Genomic DNA, 14,847 nt, shown 5'->3' with positions numbered 1-14,847 from the left:
ATTGTATGCCCCAGACAGAATAGCAGAGTCAATTATCCTGGAATTAAACACCCAGTGGAAACATTAATCAGGACATACAGCGTTCCCTTCGGATCGGGAAGCACTACTTTAAGGTAATGTCTTAGTACTTCATATATATAAAGAGAGAGTTGTCCTTTCACAATCCCATGGTTTAACAACTGTTTTTTTTAAATTAGAGCTCAACTGTGAGATCTCCTGATCAGATCTCTCTGGGTCTATGAATGCTGACCTCTGGTTGCACTCCTGCTCTGTTTTACATATCTGTCTAGTTCAGAATAAGCAGGTTTTGCATACTGGGATGTAAATCTACAGCACTGCAAGCTTGTACGTGAGGTTGCTTGTTTTGTTTTTTTTGGAATGAGAGGGAAAAGCTGTTTCCCTTGAAGCACTGGAGGAAAGAGGGCCCCGTGCTGGAGAACACATCCTGGTGAACTATGGGGCGTCGTTCAGCGCCTCGCTCCGCAGACTCCAGAAACAGTCCGAGCCGGGAAGGGGTCAGCTGGAAGTGCCTGGAAGTGAGCTTCTGGCCAGACCTCGGGGCTGGGAGGGCTTGTGTCAGTAGGTCATCCCAGGCTGGGACAGAGGGATGGGTCTATGAGGGCTCGCAGGGGAGCTTCTCAAGACCAGATTCTGCTTCTCGATGCACTCGGAGAACTACTGACTCCTGTTTCCTTTTGTTGCCATTTCGCACAGTGGAGGCTCAATACGGATTTTTCCAAACCCCTTATGATGCTGGAGCAGGATCGCTCGGTTTACAAGGGCCTTCCACACCTTCCCGAATCCCGGCACAGCCTGCAGCCTGTAACACACTCCTGCCTCATGGTGAATTTCAGGTGCTTTGCTTCTAAAGAAAAGTGAGTGGGGTGGGGGTGGGGTGGTGAGGGGGCAATTGCTGCTGGAGGCCGTCTGCTTCTGGAGTTGTGCTCCATGGGCACACGTGTCCTGCCCAGCGGCGGGGGGGCAGGAGGGATCCTGCTCTCCCATCTCTCCTCTCCTTCCCTGACCCTCTCCCCTCCTCCAGGAATGTGGCTGTGTCCGGGCAGGCCTGGTCTTGCTCCGGGAGGGGCTCTGAGCAGGAGATGGCCAGCTCTCCGGCCGCACGGGGACGCGATCGCATTCCACCCACGCTGGCCTCCGCCCTGGGGGCGGTGCTCAAGAGGCAGGTGCGAACCGCCTGCCAGCGAACAGCCCAATTTGAATGGAGAGCTGTGGATCTTGGGGCGATCCCCTGCCCATTAGGCCCGTGGGTCATTCGTGGCTGCAAGGGTGACTGGAGAGAAAGACGGGGAGAGGGGGAAACGGACTGCTGGGGGACACGCAAGGCGGGATAAGAGATTGTGCGGTGGAGGGGTGTGAGAGGCTGCAGGAGGACAGGCTGTGTGCGAGAGCAGGAGCGCGGAAGGAGCCCGAGTGTGTGTGTGTGTAGCTGGGGTGTTGGAGCAGTGGCTCCCAGCTGAGCTGTCGGCACAGCTGCTGGCCCGACTGCAGGTGCACAGAGCGCTGGCTTCCTGTCAGCACACCTGCGCGCTGTTGTGACATTTAAACCTCACTGACGTATCCTCCTCGCGTTCTCAATCAGAAATGTAGACGGACAGGGAGCTCCAGCTATCTCTCTCTCTTTATCTGTCCCTCTTCTCTCCCACTGCCCGTCCACCCCCTCGTGAGAGAAGGAGGCAGTCTGCCCTGACCATGCAGCTCAAGGGCAGGGAATGCTGGGAATGAAAGTGAAGCAGGATTCCTCTGTGGCACTTTTCCTGCTGTCCACATCCCAGCATGGGTGTGCGTAAGAGGGCCTGTTTGGTCCAATCTTGAGAAACTGAACAGTCACTGATCGGTTCAGAGGTAATGCGCTATTCCCCAAAATAATATTGCTGACATCCACTCATACTGTTTCACTGGCCTCGGTGGACAGGCTGAAATACAGGACTGCTTGACTTTAACACTGCAACCTATCAGGTAGGATGATTCTGGTAACACTACTGATTTTAAAACACACCTGTGCGAGTACTGGCACAAAAGCTGTGTTTTATCACTTTCTCTCCAAAATGACAGTAGCTGTCAAGGGTTTCTCCCACGAAGCTCTAGTGTTAAATTCCATTCCCAGGCGAGAGCTACAGGGCTGGGCTGTGGCGGAACTGGGCCATGGGAAGGGGGGGCACCCTCTCGGTCATGTGCTACCAGCTCCTAACGCAACCTTTGACCTCCAATCAGGCTGTGCAGGTTCCCTGAGCCTCTGGGGGGGCTCAGTCAGCAGTGAGAGAACAGCGACTTTCCTGACATGTGTCACACTGCAGGCCTCTTCAGCACTCACAGGCTCGAGTTTTGGCCGGGTCTGTGGTGACAAATGCTGTTCCCTGCACTGCCACAGGGGGGAGCTCCTACCGGTGATTCTCCAAGAGCTCAGGGTTCTGGTCGGCCTTGATACCTCCGTCCCATCCACTCCCCTGCACGTCTGTGCTCCAGCCCATCCCTAATGATCATGGCGATCTGCAGCATCCGGGTTAAATGAGCACTTAAGTTTCAGCTCTGCAATTTACTGGCACTGAGTGGATGAGCTAAGGCGGGCTTCCACAGAGCAGCTCTGTGAGCGAGCATGCACACCTACAGACAGATCTCTCAGTAACACAGCGTGGCGCCGCTGTGCATGTCTGTGATTAATGGCCTCGAGGACATTACCTCATTGCACTGGGCTCTGCTCTTTTCATGTAGGTATGAAGCTGTTGGTTACAAGCAGTGCTCTATCTATCTAAAAGGTCACTTTTCCATCAAGAGCCCCTGCACTGATAGAAAAGAGCAGGCAGGTGGGGCAAGGGCAAGATATCATTATATTATTAAAAGGACAAATCACTCACCTGCCAGAGCCCCCTCCCTGCCTGGCCCCAAGACCCTGCTCGTCTGTGTGAAGACGTGCCGGATCCTAGCTGAGCACATTGTTTCGCCTGGCGTGCAGGGGAACCTCATGAGTGTTTTCAGAGGAGAGGGGACGGGCCTTGCACACATTCAGAAATATCTGCAATGCAAAGGGACACAAATATCCACTGGCAACAGCCTGTCTAGGGGGATACGTGTCACTCTCCTTTGCTTGAGGACAGAAGGGGGCAGCAGAGCGCTCAATTGTTTAACTGAGCTAATTAGAAGGCTTAATTGAGCAGGTCATATATCTTCTCAGCAGTATTCTGCAGAGGATGATCTGAAAATATCCCTATAGGCGCGAAGACTGCTGCTGCCATTGCTTCACAATAGGGAAAAAAACAAACATACAGTAAAGACAAAACGTTATTGGAAATTATGCAGAAAATGATTTCCTTCTTTCTGCTTCTTATTTCCTTTAATTGAAATCTACGCCGGGTGCAAAAAGGGGAACTTGTTTGTTGAAACTATGATCTTCTGAAAAATCTCGTGAAGATCGTTAATGCAGATGTGATCTTGTTGCAAACAGCGCTAAGAAGAGGATCGAACAGTATTGCCTGATTGTAAACTGAAAAACGGGCAGGGTTTTGCAGGGCTCCTATAGCCAGCTACTGCTCCGGTTGGTGCACCATTGATTATATGGGCTCTGCGCATGCAGCCGTGATGAGCTGCAGTCAGCTGGGCAAAACCCAGAGGATCAGGGGCCGGAGCGGAGGGGTGTGGAGAGAGGGGGGGGCTCACAGTGGACCGAGTGCAACCAGCACTGATGGCGGCCTCTGTGAGGACAGATAACAAGGCTGACTGAGCAGAGAAACGGACATATTGAGTTAATGAGCACATAACTGGATAAACAGCCATTAAAACCAATCGCTGTGGTGCTCTTTACGGTTGGGAGCCTCGGGCTACAGAAAGAGAGCTACAAAGGGAGCGTCCGCGAGAGCGGATCTCTTTCTGCAAAAGGAGAAGCGCTTCTGCCACGGGCAGCAGGTCCGGGGGGGCCGGGGGACGAGCCGTTCTGCCCTGGGAGGAAAATCCGGAGCGCGAAAGGGAGTAATGGGCTGACCTCCCTGCTGCAGGCACTGGCGCCCGGGCCTGGGGGAAGTCCTGGCCTGACCGATCCTGCTCAGGTCGGTCTGGGTTTAGCCGAAGAGAAGGCGACAAGACGCCCCCCCCTCCCCGGGAAAAGAGCAAACGTTCCTCTCCAGAAGCGCAAGCTGCACCTGAGAGGAGGCCGTTCTGCCTGTGTCGCCTGTCTGGTAGCTTCATGGCTGAGCGAATCTAAACGCTTGTCCAGGCGTTTGTTTTTGTTTCAAAGGGCCCACTTGGGTCTGAGCACTTTGAAAAAAAAAAACCCTTTACTAGGAAGCCTGTTCCAAACACCCACAACTCTTTGTGTAGAGACTCATTTCCTACTGTCCTTCCTAAACTGACTCCATTTCAGTTTATAGATGTGACCTGATGTCCCTGTTTCGCTACTGGGTGTGAAATAGTCCCCTGAGTTAACCCTGACTGGAGCCTTTAGGATTTTACATACAGTACAGTACTTTCATCAAATCTCCTCTCTATTGCCTTTATTCTACACTGAAGAGCTTTCACTCCCTTAACCTGAATCTATATGACATGAGACCATTCTTTGAGCTGTTGTTAAGGATGTAATATCATTTTGTGGTAAGATCACATGCGTTATGGTGTAATATGGTAGTATTCTAAGTGAGGTTGCGGTGTTACATTGCAAAGTCTACGTATAACTGCCCTGAATTTCAAATCTCACACACATGTGTACTCTGAACCCCAGGCAGTCCGTGTGGCATTACAATCAGAGTGGTGGATGGAGATCAGGAAAAGCAACAGGCCTAAAACAGATCTGTGGTCCTAAACCAGACCCCCTGCTGACCCCAGCTTGGCACCCTGCTCTGAAACTGTGTGCAGACATTCTCTGGGATTCCTGTGGCTTTTAACTGGAGAATCAACTGGTATGAGGAACCTTATCAAAAGCTTTCTTAAATAATAAATATCCCACATCATTTACTCTGTTGTTATCTAACTTTTGTCCTTGTTGCTTGCACAAGGAATTCTAGATAGTTAAACATGACCTTCCATTTCTAAATCCGTGTCAGCTGTCTCTTTAAAATGCCATCTCTTCCCGAGTTCTTCTGATTTAGCATCGTCATTTCCATGGCTGTACCGGTAACCGAAGACAGACTGAATCTGGTTTTTAACCTTCCTGGCCCTGTAAAACCTGACTGTAAGTTCTGATAGTTTCGCCCAGTGCTGGTGGAGTTGGTGGGTGGGCATTTAGAACAGAGGACAGCAGGCTGAGGGCTATGGGAGGGAGGGACAAGCCACTCAGCCATGTTGTGAAAGCCAGCATCCTGGTTTCTTTCAGGAAAGAGCTGCGTGAGATCCTGAGATCAATTAACTACCAAATGGCTTCCCCATGCTTGTAACCTTCCCGACATTCCGACTCTCTAGCCCTGGTCCTGAAGGAGCTGCAGTCCAGTGGATATAGGGACACTTGTTCGGACAGAAGATCAATTACGCAGTTCAAGCTGGATGCTGAAAGATGTCCTGATATCTGTTCCAAATCATCTTTGCATTACTCAGGTGAACAAAGCCGCTGTTGAGCTGATCAAGGTGAAACTGTTCCAGGTCTGTAAACACTGAGGATGTCAAGACCTACCTTAAACTCATACCCCCTGTCTGTATAACAGAGCCTGTTATTGACACCTTCTACTGTACAAAAATGGGTGCAATACTCATTTATTTGTTACTTCATCTTCAATTATTAATCCCCATTTCTTGTTTTCTCCCAGTTTAGACATGTAGAGCATCAAGCTGTTTTGTAAAATAAAAAGTCAGTAACAGACTGTTGAAGTATTGGGTTAAACGACATCATATATCATACAACACATCTCCCGTGGAAAGCGCGATCGGTTTCAAGAAGGCTCTGCCGGACTTTCATCACCGCATTCATCTCTTACAGTACGCTGTGCCACTGACCTCTATAGCTCAACGACTTCATGAAACGTTTCACCTTTTTTTTTACTCAGCACAAATCAACATTCACGACGGATGCCCTTTCCATACGGGTCCGGGTCGACTCGTGTCTCCTCGCGGCCGGCCGGGCCGGGCCGGGGCGCGTGGGTGGGGTCAGGCCGGGGGGTTGCCATGGCAGCAGCCGCCCTTCCCCGGCCACCGCCGGGGCGCAGTCACGCGCGCTCGCGGAGTGGACTGAGCGGCGGGGGGGTGTGTGTTGGTTGTTTTTCGTTTTGTTTTTTGTTTCAATCGATAAGGTGGGGAGGGGAGGGGAGATTCGAACAAATCAAACAATAAGAGAAAGCCGCGCTTTGATACACCTCCCAGAGAAAATGATCAGAAACTTGCATCTCTGAATATATCTAGATCGGTTCTGTCACGGTTTAAGGTCCCGGCTGACGACAGCCCCGGCAACCCCACCACACCCCCTCCCCCCCGATCGGTAATCGTGACGATCAGGAATCGGCGGGCGGCGGGGATCAATGGGGACCGTCCGCGCCGCCGCCGCCGCCGCGCGCGACGGGGCTGAGCCCAGGCTGGCGCTCGCATGGCAGCCAGCTCGTGCTCCCTGGAGTCCCCGCCCTCGAGCCGCGCGCAGAGAGGGATTCCCCTAAAATGGAGGCGACTCGTACTGCGTACTAGCGCTATGAAACGGTAACTGACCAGCGTTTCTCCCCACCGCTCGTCTAGACTTTTTAAAGGGCGTTTCCCCCCTCTTCTTTTTAGTCAGCTTTATAGCTACGGTGGTTGCTCAGTTTCAGCGCGGCCGTTTTTATATATATATATTTCTTTTCTGGTGCGGTTCGCGAGAGCTCCAGTTTTTTTTCGCACGGTGTAGCCTGGCTTCGACAGCCGTGACGTCTCGACGTTATTATAACTAAAAACATACAAGAGAAGAAGTGCGGACCGACCGCCGAAGACTGGCTGAGGAGTCGGTTGGATTCTGCGGGCAGGGAGGATTCAGGTGAGGGTTTTTTGTGGAGTTTTATCGCGCGTCGTGCTTGGGTCCATGTGATTTATCCGTGCTTGAGACATAACGCGAGCCCTGCGTGTCATTTAAAAAGCACATTTTCCCCTTGTAAGCCGATGCCTTTGGACGTGTGTTTTATCAGCGGGCAGCTGCAGTGATGCGTTGCCAGTCGGGTTATATACAGCTGTGACAGAGCCCTTGGCTCTTGACTCTCGGGTCTTAATGGAAGATACGTGTTGCGCACCAATTCGTACATGTGACAGCACGCCGACATCGCACTGCTTAGAAAACCTAATAGTTCTGGGTTTTTTCCACCCCACATAGAATTTCAGTTAAGGTCACATCTCCAAGTTCTGATAAGTAATAACTGTCCTGAGCGTACGTTAGAGGTGCATCTTAAAATGCCCCCAAAATACAGCATTTGTGCTGTTTTTATTATTTTTTTTAAACTTGGCAGTTTCAGCCTGGACTGCGTGTTCTTCAGGGAAATGATCTCGGCTGTAGCTGGTGTCATAGCTGTTGAGGTGTCATGGTGGTTAATCCATATCGTGTGCATTTCTGTTCTTTATACAGTAGAAATGCACTTTTAGCGCTGATTCTTCCCTGTCAGGTTAGCGCACTGTTGCAGATTTTGAGCTGGTGGCGGGGGGAGGGCAGCAGGCAGGTTGCAATTGAAGGAGCACTGGTGTGCGGCGGTAGGTGTGACACTTCGGCGATTTGGCCGTCGAAGTGATCTCCACTCTCCTGCGGGGGTCGGGTCGTGCCGCTGTCGATATCTCCGCGGGAGATACCGTTGCCTCCTCCCGCCCCCTGCGTGGGCTGGAGACGAACATATCCACTCCAGCCCTAACCCTAATGCCCACGGTGGCGAAATCTGTCTGAAACTCTCCCCTGCTTGTAAGCCAGGGGTGAGGAGCTCCACCCCTGCTGCGCTGCCTTTGTTCCTGGCTTACAGGGGCACCTTGATGTCTTAATTGGACGAATGAATTGGACGGGAAGGTCAGTGAGCTGTGCTTGCCAGCTCTTAACCCTAAAACCAGGTGGAACCTGACTCCTCAGGCCAGGGGCTGCTTGTCCGGAGGTGTACTCTGCAGCACCAAGGTGGATAGGAGCAGCTCCTGCGATTCTGGCAGGAGTTTTTACTTTCAACGGGGTCTTTTTTTTTTTCTGCATGAGTAGGGTTGGCTTCCCAGATTCCCAATCCAGTCCCTGGGGGGGGGATCCCTCACAATCTGGGATTTGCCCCCCCACCCAAGCTTAATGACCCAAATTGAAGACTTAATTGGATTAATGGTTCTCGGTGGCTCTGGGTTACGGGGGGGAGGGATAAAAAGAAAAAAAGCATGCTAGTTTCTCAAAAGTTTGGGGTTTTCGGCGGCCGACGTCCCGGAGCTTGGGAGGGCCGGGAACGGTCAGGCGGATCCTGTTAGTGCCCAGTCGGCTGAGGGTTCGATTGTGTGACGGAGGGCTTGGCTGGAACCAAAGCCAAAGCAGGTGTGTGTGTGTGTGTGTGTTCGGGCCTCCGGGACGTTAGGCCCAGGGCGGGAAGCCCTTGATCTAGGGGACAAGGGCCCAAGGACACCCTCAGTGTTTGTGTGTCCCGAGAGCAGACTCCGAGTCTCGGGCCGAGGTAGGCCCAGCCGGTCTGTGGCAGTGTGCTCAGGCTCTGCGGACGGCCTGCCCTGTTGCGGCTTGCTGCAGGTCTCTCTGTCGCAGAACAGGAAATCGGCCGCCTGGTGTTTACCCACGCAGGCCTGTGGGGTGGGGCTGCTGCGTTGTGCTTGCTCCTTTTTACCTGGTGACCCGGTGGCTGAGCTTGTAAAAAAAAATAAAAAAAAACAAGGGGCAACGCGTACTCGACTAGACCAGACGTTCTCCCGGGGTGTCTGCCACTGAGAGGAGTGTGCTCGGCTGCCACCGTTCCCTTTGTGAAAGGAGGGTGGAGCCTGTTTGTTTTACAGCTCGTCCGCTGGAAGGTCCCACCTTGCCGGTTGGGTGGGTTTACGGAGTCTCTGACCTCCACGAGCAGGACTGCATCGGCCGTGGCAGTGCGGTTAGGTGCTCCCAAACAGTCTGCGCCGCTCCTCTTGTCTTTTTTTTTTTTTTTTCCACTCCAGAGCTGAGCTACGGTCTGCGTGCTCTGGTCTCACTTCGTTGTGCGGTGGTTGAAGATAACTGTTAATTCCTTTCGGGGATGTTTCTAAATCCGCGGGCTGGGCGTTCACAGCTGCCGAAATGACTGACTGACTGACTGACTGACTCGGTGCCTTGTTTTATTGTCTTTAATTTATATGTCCGACACTTTTATCCCAAAAAGATTTACGGCGGTTGTATGGGTCTGTGCTGCTGGGCGTTTTGCTGGCACAGTCTCAGTAAAGAAGGCTGCTTTACTCAGGAGTCCATGAGCGGTGTCCCAGCTGGGACTTGAACTCGTAACGCTCCAGGTAGTGTGAGTCCAGGACACCCAATTAGCCACCCGGGCTGCCTAATTCGGGAGTGCGATTTCCGGTGTTGTGACAGAGGCGCGATTGATACGGCAGCTATGAAGTGGGAATATAGGACCAGCACGCGCAAAAAAAAAAAAAAAAAAACAGTGTTGAAAGGTATACAGTATGCTGGTGTCCGAAATGAATGCTGAGTTTTATCGGGCGAACAATTAATGATGGACAGAAACAGATACGTGTGGGGTTTTTGCTGTGTGATTAAGGGATTGCAGCTGACTGGCACGTGAGAGCATTTTGTAAATGTGGCTGAAATAATATTCCTCAGGCATTCTGCATATCAGTTTGTTTACGCGTAACCCACAAACAAAGTTTAGAAAACAGTGCAATGAAAGGCTTTTTTTTTTTTTTTCTGTGTGGTCATCTTTTCACAGCAGGGAGCACAGGATATTATTAAACGGAACAAAGATGGCTCTTCTACGCATAATTGGAACAGTATATAGGGTGCTTACTGTGCTGCCTGCTAATAGGAGATGTATTATCACATTCACGGATGCCACCCTACAGCACTGCTTCTGAACAGTCACTCTCAGGCTGGACCAGTGCACTGGGCCTCAGCCTGCGCCTCATTTATCACAGTCAAACCATCGCGCCGCTAAATCTTTTTCAGACGAACTCGAATGCCGGACTGCCTTCCACCTACGTAGCTCTCGCTAGGAGACGAGCTCTGGCCCGGCGGCTTCCCCGCCAAGATCCCGAGCGGCACTGCTTCCGGGATTTGCCACTCATTCTTCCCGTTTTCCGCTGACCCTCTTCCGCCTTCTTTCCCGGGGGGTTGGGTCGTGTTGCTGTTCCGGATTTTCACCGCTCGTCTCCCCCGTCCTCGAGCACGCCAGGCACCACGCCCCTGACCGTGTCCTCGCTTGGTCTTTCAGTCTTAGCTTAGGGCTACATGGCGGTTAGCTGTGTTGACACCTGTATGGTAATAGGTAATTAAGCTGCTGGAATGGTGTATTCCTATAATTAGAGTCTGAGCTAACAGGCTGCACGGCGTTTCTCCTGTATCGCATGTCCGCCAGTGCTCTCAGGTGTGACGTGTGCTGCTAGCCTTCTTCTCTCGGCGGGGGCTCGTAAGGGTTTCATGAAATGCGCGTTCGGTATTTCTGCGCTGGGTGTGGTTGGGGTGGATGGCAGTGTCACTCATAGACCTGGGTTTCCTAACTTTCACTGTCAGCCGGGCAGTTTGAAGGGGCATTGCTTCCGAAGGTATTTCAGCAGTACTCTTTTCTGTGTTGTGAAATTGGGAAACGCTGATATAATACCAGACAATTATTGCGACAGGTTTAGTGGAGAAGCTGGCTCATGTCTGTACAGTGCGAGATGGGCAGAAAGCAGTGTATTTTAATGCAAATGTGCAGAGTTGCCGGTATGTTTCTAGGTGAAAAGTGCTCAGATTAATTTTAATTAAAGCTCCCTGCTGTCCTGTGTTGTTACTTTTTATTTCCTTTATGTACACTGTCAGCCTAGTCTGAATTTCAGATGCTATCGAAAGAGAAATTAAAAACAAAGTAGTCTGTTGCTATATTAATGAAAGAAATGGCTTTCCTTTTTTTTTACAGTTATAGTTGATACCTTTATTTATAACTAGAGGTGTCAATGCCTTCCTCTGTAGTGCAAACCAGTGCTTGAGAAACCGTCTGACTTATGAATATTTATGAATAAGCTTGAAGTGACACACAGTTAGGAAATATCTTCCCAGCTAGCTTGACTTTACTTTCACAAAGAATGGCAGACATACAGCATGTTTACTGGTGTCAAGGAATATCTCTGCAGAAGACCACATGGTGAGTTAAGCTAAGGGCTTGTATATGACAACAAACCAGCATGGTAAGAGGAGTGACTGTGTAACTGAATTGAGCGATTGATTTGCACAAATTATTGAGGCTTGCCACTTAAAAAGCAAATTAAGCCTTGCAAAGAGGTGAAGTAATCTTTGCCTCTGTTCGTTTGTGTAGCGTTAATTAGACTGTACAGTTAAAGATATACAAACTATTGGGCTACCCAGCCGCTTGCCTGTCATTTTAATAAATTCTGCGAATGCAGAAGCTTTGTCGCTGCGGAAACTGCGGCACTGTAATCGATTCTACAGGTGCGGTGTATGAGATCTGCCCGCCATGCTAATCGCTCAGGTATTGTGTTGTATCGCTAATGCAACAGCATGGTTTCCCATGAGGTTTGTCTCCGCGCTGGGGAAGTGGAGCGAAGCTAAAACGTTCTCCTGGAGCCGCCTCCGAGGCAGGCCTCGTGTCGCTTGAACTCGCAGACGGCGGGAGTCTGCGGGAGCAGAGGAGCGACCGAGCAGGCTTGTGGAGTCATTGCTCGCCGTTTAAACCGCCGCCGTGTGGATTAAACGGTCCTCGGGGCTTGGTGTGCCATGTGAGGTGAGAGTGAGCACGAGCTGGTGGCACACTCGGCAAGCTGTTCGTGCAGATACCCCCCCCCCCCTTCCCCTCCCCCCCCCCCCCCCCTCTGTGAAGCAAAGCATGTGTCTGCTGCCGAAACCCCTGACTTCTCTTATCTGCACTTTCACTTTCCTGGCCCGGGAAAAAAAGAGAGAGAGAGGGAAGCCAAATGCAAACACATTCGGGTCCAGGAAGTAGGCAGCAAACACGGAGAAAAGCAGGCACTATGTATATAAGCAATGTAGACGAAAAGAGGAAATGCGAGGGGGAAGCAGTTCAGGTGGGGAGCTGCGTCAGCAGGCGTAGGCTGCAAAGGAACGTGTGATAGGTTTATTCCCTGCTGAAAAAAAGGAAGAAAGAAAACGCAACGTTTCGGCCATGGAGCCTTCTTCAGGTGTGAGGGAGACAAGGCAGTAGGCAAAGGTAATGTAGCAGGAGAACGAGGGGTGATGCAGGCCCTGGACACACAGGTGGGAGCAGCAGAGAGGCCCCTGAGCACACACACTCGGCGCCTGTGCATCCAATGAAATTGCGCAGACAAGGGAGAGAGGCGTGTGCAGCTGTAGTCCTTGGCATCGTACAGAAATAACAAATGCATGTAGCATGGTGTCCGTCAGTACAGTGTTGATAATGAGCTGGAAAGGTTAAGGGCGCAGGGAGCCTGTGTGCTGTGCATGCTCTGTGATCATGGACTCTGAACTTTCCAAGCCATTTTGTTCTAGCTTGGCAAAGATAAAACGCGATATCGCAGGAGCGTTGCTGTGCCCACTGGCTATGGTTATGCATGGACACAGTTTTATTTTTGGTTACCATTAGAGTTGCTGCGCGGTCAGTTCTCTGCCAGCCGGCCGCAACAGTGTCTGGCTTAAACAGAACCTGTTGCAGCTTTTAAAAACACAAGCATCTTTGCTAGAAATGGTTGCAGAGCTGCAGAGTTGCATAATAAGCCCCATTGTCAGTACTCTGTACAAATACACTTCATGTCCTTACGGAGAAATGGGGGTGGATAGTGTTGCAATAATATTGCACGCTGTTTTACTGAATTAAGAAAAAATAGATGTGCGACTGGAGCACTGGGGCACACACCCTCACATCCCCCTTCCTCTGCGTGGTATCTGTTATGGCTTTGGTGAGGCCCCAACAGAGATTTCATTGTGTCTGAACCCCTGCATTGAGATGTCACCTTCAACATCTGCGCGAGTACGGATGAGACCCAGATTACTGTAAACCCACCTTAAGCCTGAGGCCAACCGTCTGCCTGCTTTCTGTGCTAGTGCATTAATCTAATGTGTTGCATCTAGTTTTACTCTGCACAGGTGAGTGCAGATTTTAGCATGATTCCTGAAAAAAAAAATGCATGCAAGCAGTGGTCTAAAGAGCACATTACTCTTGAGGCTACAGTATTTCTCTGCCTTGTAACGCTGTGAAAATGGTGCTACTTTTGATTAAAGCTAATCGTGTTTATATATTAAGCATTTGAACACTTCCTGTGTACAGCCTTTTGCACCCTTGAAGGATGAGCTGGCTTTGCAATAGTTGTTATTTTCCACTGTGAAATTTTCACAAAAGATTGAAATAAGTATGATGCTTTATCCATTGCAGCATGAACTTGGGTATGTGTATTGGATGAAATAGGAAGGACAGGTTTGTTGTTTTTTTTTTACTAAAATGGAAAATCACATGGAATATGGAGGGCATAGTTTAAAGACAGAATGACTTCCTCAAAGCGTAAGGCCCTGTTGGTTTATCCTGCAGCTTGGAAGGGCAGAGAATGTCTGGTGTTCGTGTGCATCTTTAAACACACACGAAAACTTCTGTTTTTGTTTTTGTTCATGCATGTATGATCGGCATGTTAAGATGTTTTTTGAAAGGCGTTTGTATAGGCATGGAGTCCGTTTGAGTGGGAGGGGAGTGAAAGTGTCAGCCTGAGTGTGTGTGTGTGAGGGAGTGAAAGAGAGGGTGTGTGGGCGTCTTTGCACTGTGGGCTGCGTGGTGGGGGCCTGCGCTGGTGCTGGAAGGAAGGTGTCTGTGCATGAGAGCGGGAGAGACGAGCAGGCGCAGTGCGGTGATCATTAGCAAGGAGAGAGAGTCAGAGAGAGAGAGAGTGAGCAAGCCTTCTCTAACCTTCTGGCTGCTCAGCCTTGTCATCCTGTTTGGGAGGCGGGCCTTCCCCCCTAGACTGTGCCCGGTATTTTGGCGGCACATCTGAGCGAATGACTGGCTGGCGGCACTAGCAGTCATTACCTTTCGCAAGCCCCCGGAGTGGGTGTGGCTGTGATTTTTTTTTAAAAGAAAACTTCTGAGCGTGAGCGTGTGCGCGTGTCTGTGTGTGTGTGTGCGCGTGTGCGTGCGCGCGTGCGTGCTTTCTCTTTTGAATTTTTCCACGCACACGGTAGGTGTAAAACACAGTACCGCAGTCGAGGAGGGAGAGGATGAGGCTTTCCTCTGCGCGGGTCTGAGTGTGCAGGCAGATGAGCTCGAGCTGGGCGATAGGGGAATAGGCATGAGAGAGGCGCTGCAGCTGTTGCTACTCTGGGCTCCCTTCCTGCTGCATCCCAGCATGGTCTGTGGCTTCTTATGAATGGGACACGGGCACCGGCAGTTGCATGAGGTAAAAGGATTACAGTAATTCCAGTCTTTCTCTGTCACACTGTCCTGTGCTTGGCTTTCCTAGCTCTCTCTCTCTCTCCCCCCACCCGACCCCTATCTCCCTCTTTCTCGGGATTTTCCCTGTGCTTTTCCATGCTTCCTTTTCCCCCTCTCCCTCGTCGGACACCGGTGTGTTCTCAGCCATGCGTTTGGCCATGGGGGAAGATGCTTCCTTTCCCCACTCGCCCTGCGGGGGAGTAGGCGGAAGTGGGTGCGCCGCAGCTCGCCTGTTTTCTCCGGGCTCGTTCCGGGTGTAGAGTTTTGCTCCGTCTCGTGGCTCCCAGGGAGTTCTGCTGGCGCGCGTGCACTGACCAGCCTTGAAAAACGCGGACAAAAGGGGAGCGCTTTTTTTTTTTCT

The 14,847-nt window shown here is 51.0% G+C and overlaps 1 protein-coding gene across 10 annotated transcripts in view; it reads left to right on the top strand.

Moving 5' to 3' along the window:
- Positions 1–6,505: 6,505 nt before the first annotated feature.
- mbnl3 (muscleblind-like splicing regulator 3) overlaps positions 6,506–14,847 on the top strand; it is a 46,071-nt gene continuing 37,729 nt past the window's right edge. For 3 of the 10 annotated variants that reach the window (XR_011190277.1, XM_015351635.2, XM_015351636.2), the window contains exon 1: positions 6,507–6,931. The gene's annotated coding sequence lies outside the window, so the exon portion shown is untranslated. Of the gene's footprint in view, positions 6,932–12,050; positions 12,264–14,137; positions 14,452–14,847 lie in introns of those variants that run through there. The other 7 variants (XM_006632874.3, XM_015351632.2, XM_006632876.3 and 4 more) reach the window with 7 other exon arrangements.

The sequence above is a fragment of the Lepisosteus oculatus genome, chromosome 8, assembly GCF_040954835.1.
Source record: "Lepisosteus oculatus isolate fLepOcu1 chromosome 8, fLepOcu1.hap2, whole genome shotgun sequence".
In the NCBI taxonomy this organism is placed as follows: Eukaryota; Metazoa; Chordata; class Actinopteri; order Semionotiformes; family Lepisosteidae; genus Lepisosteus; species Lepisosteus oculatus.
Note: the sequence above shows the minus strand (reverse complement) of the source record. Positions and strands in the feature narration are given on the sequence as shown.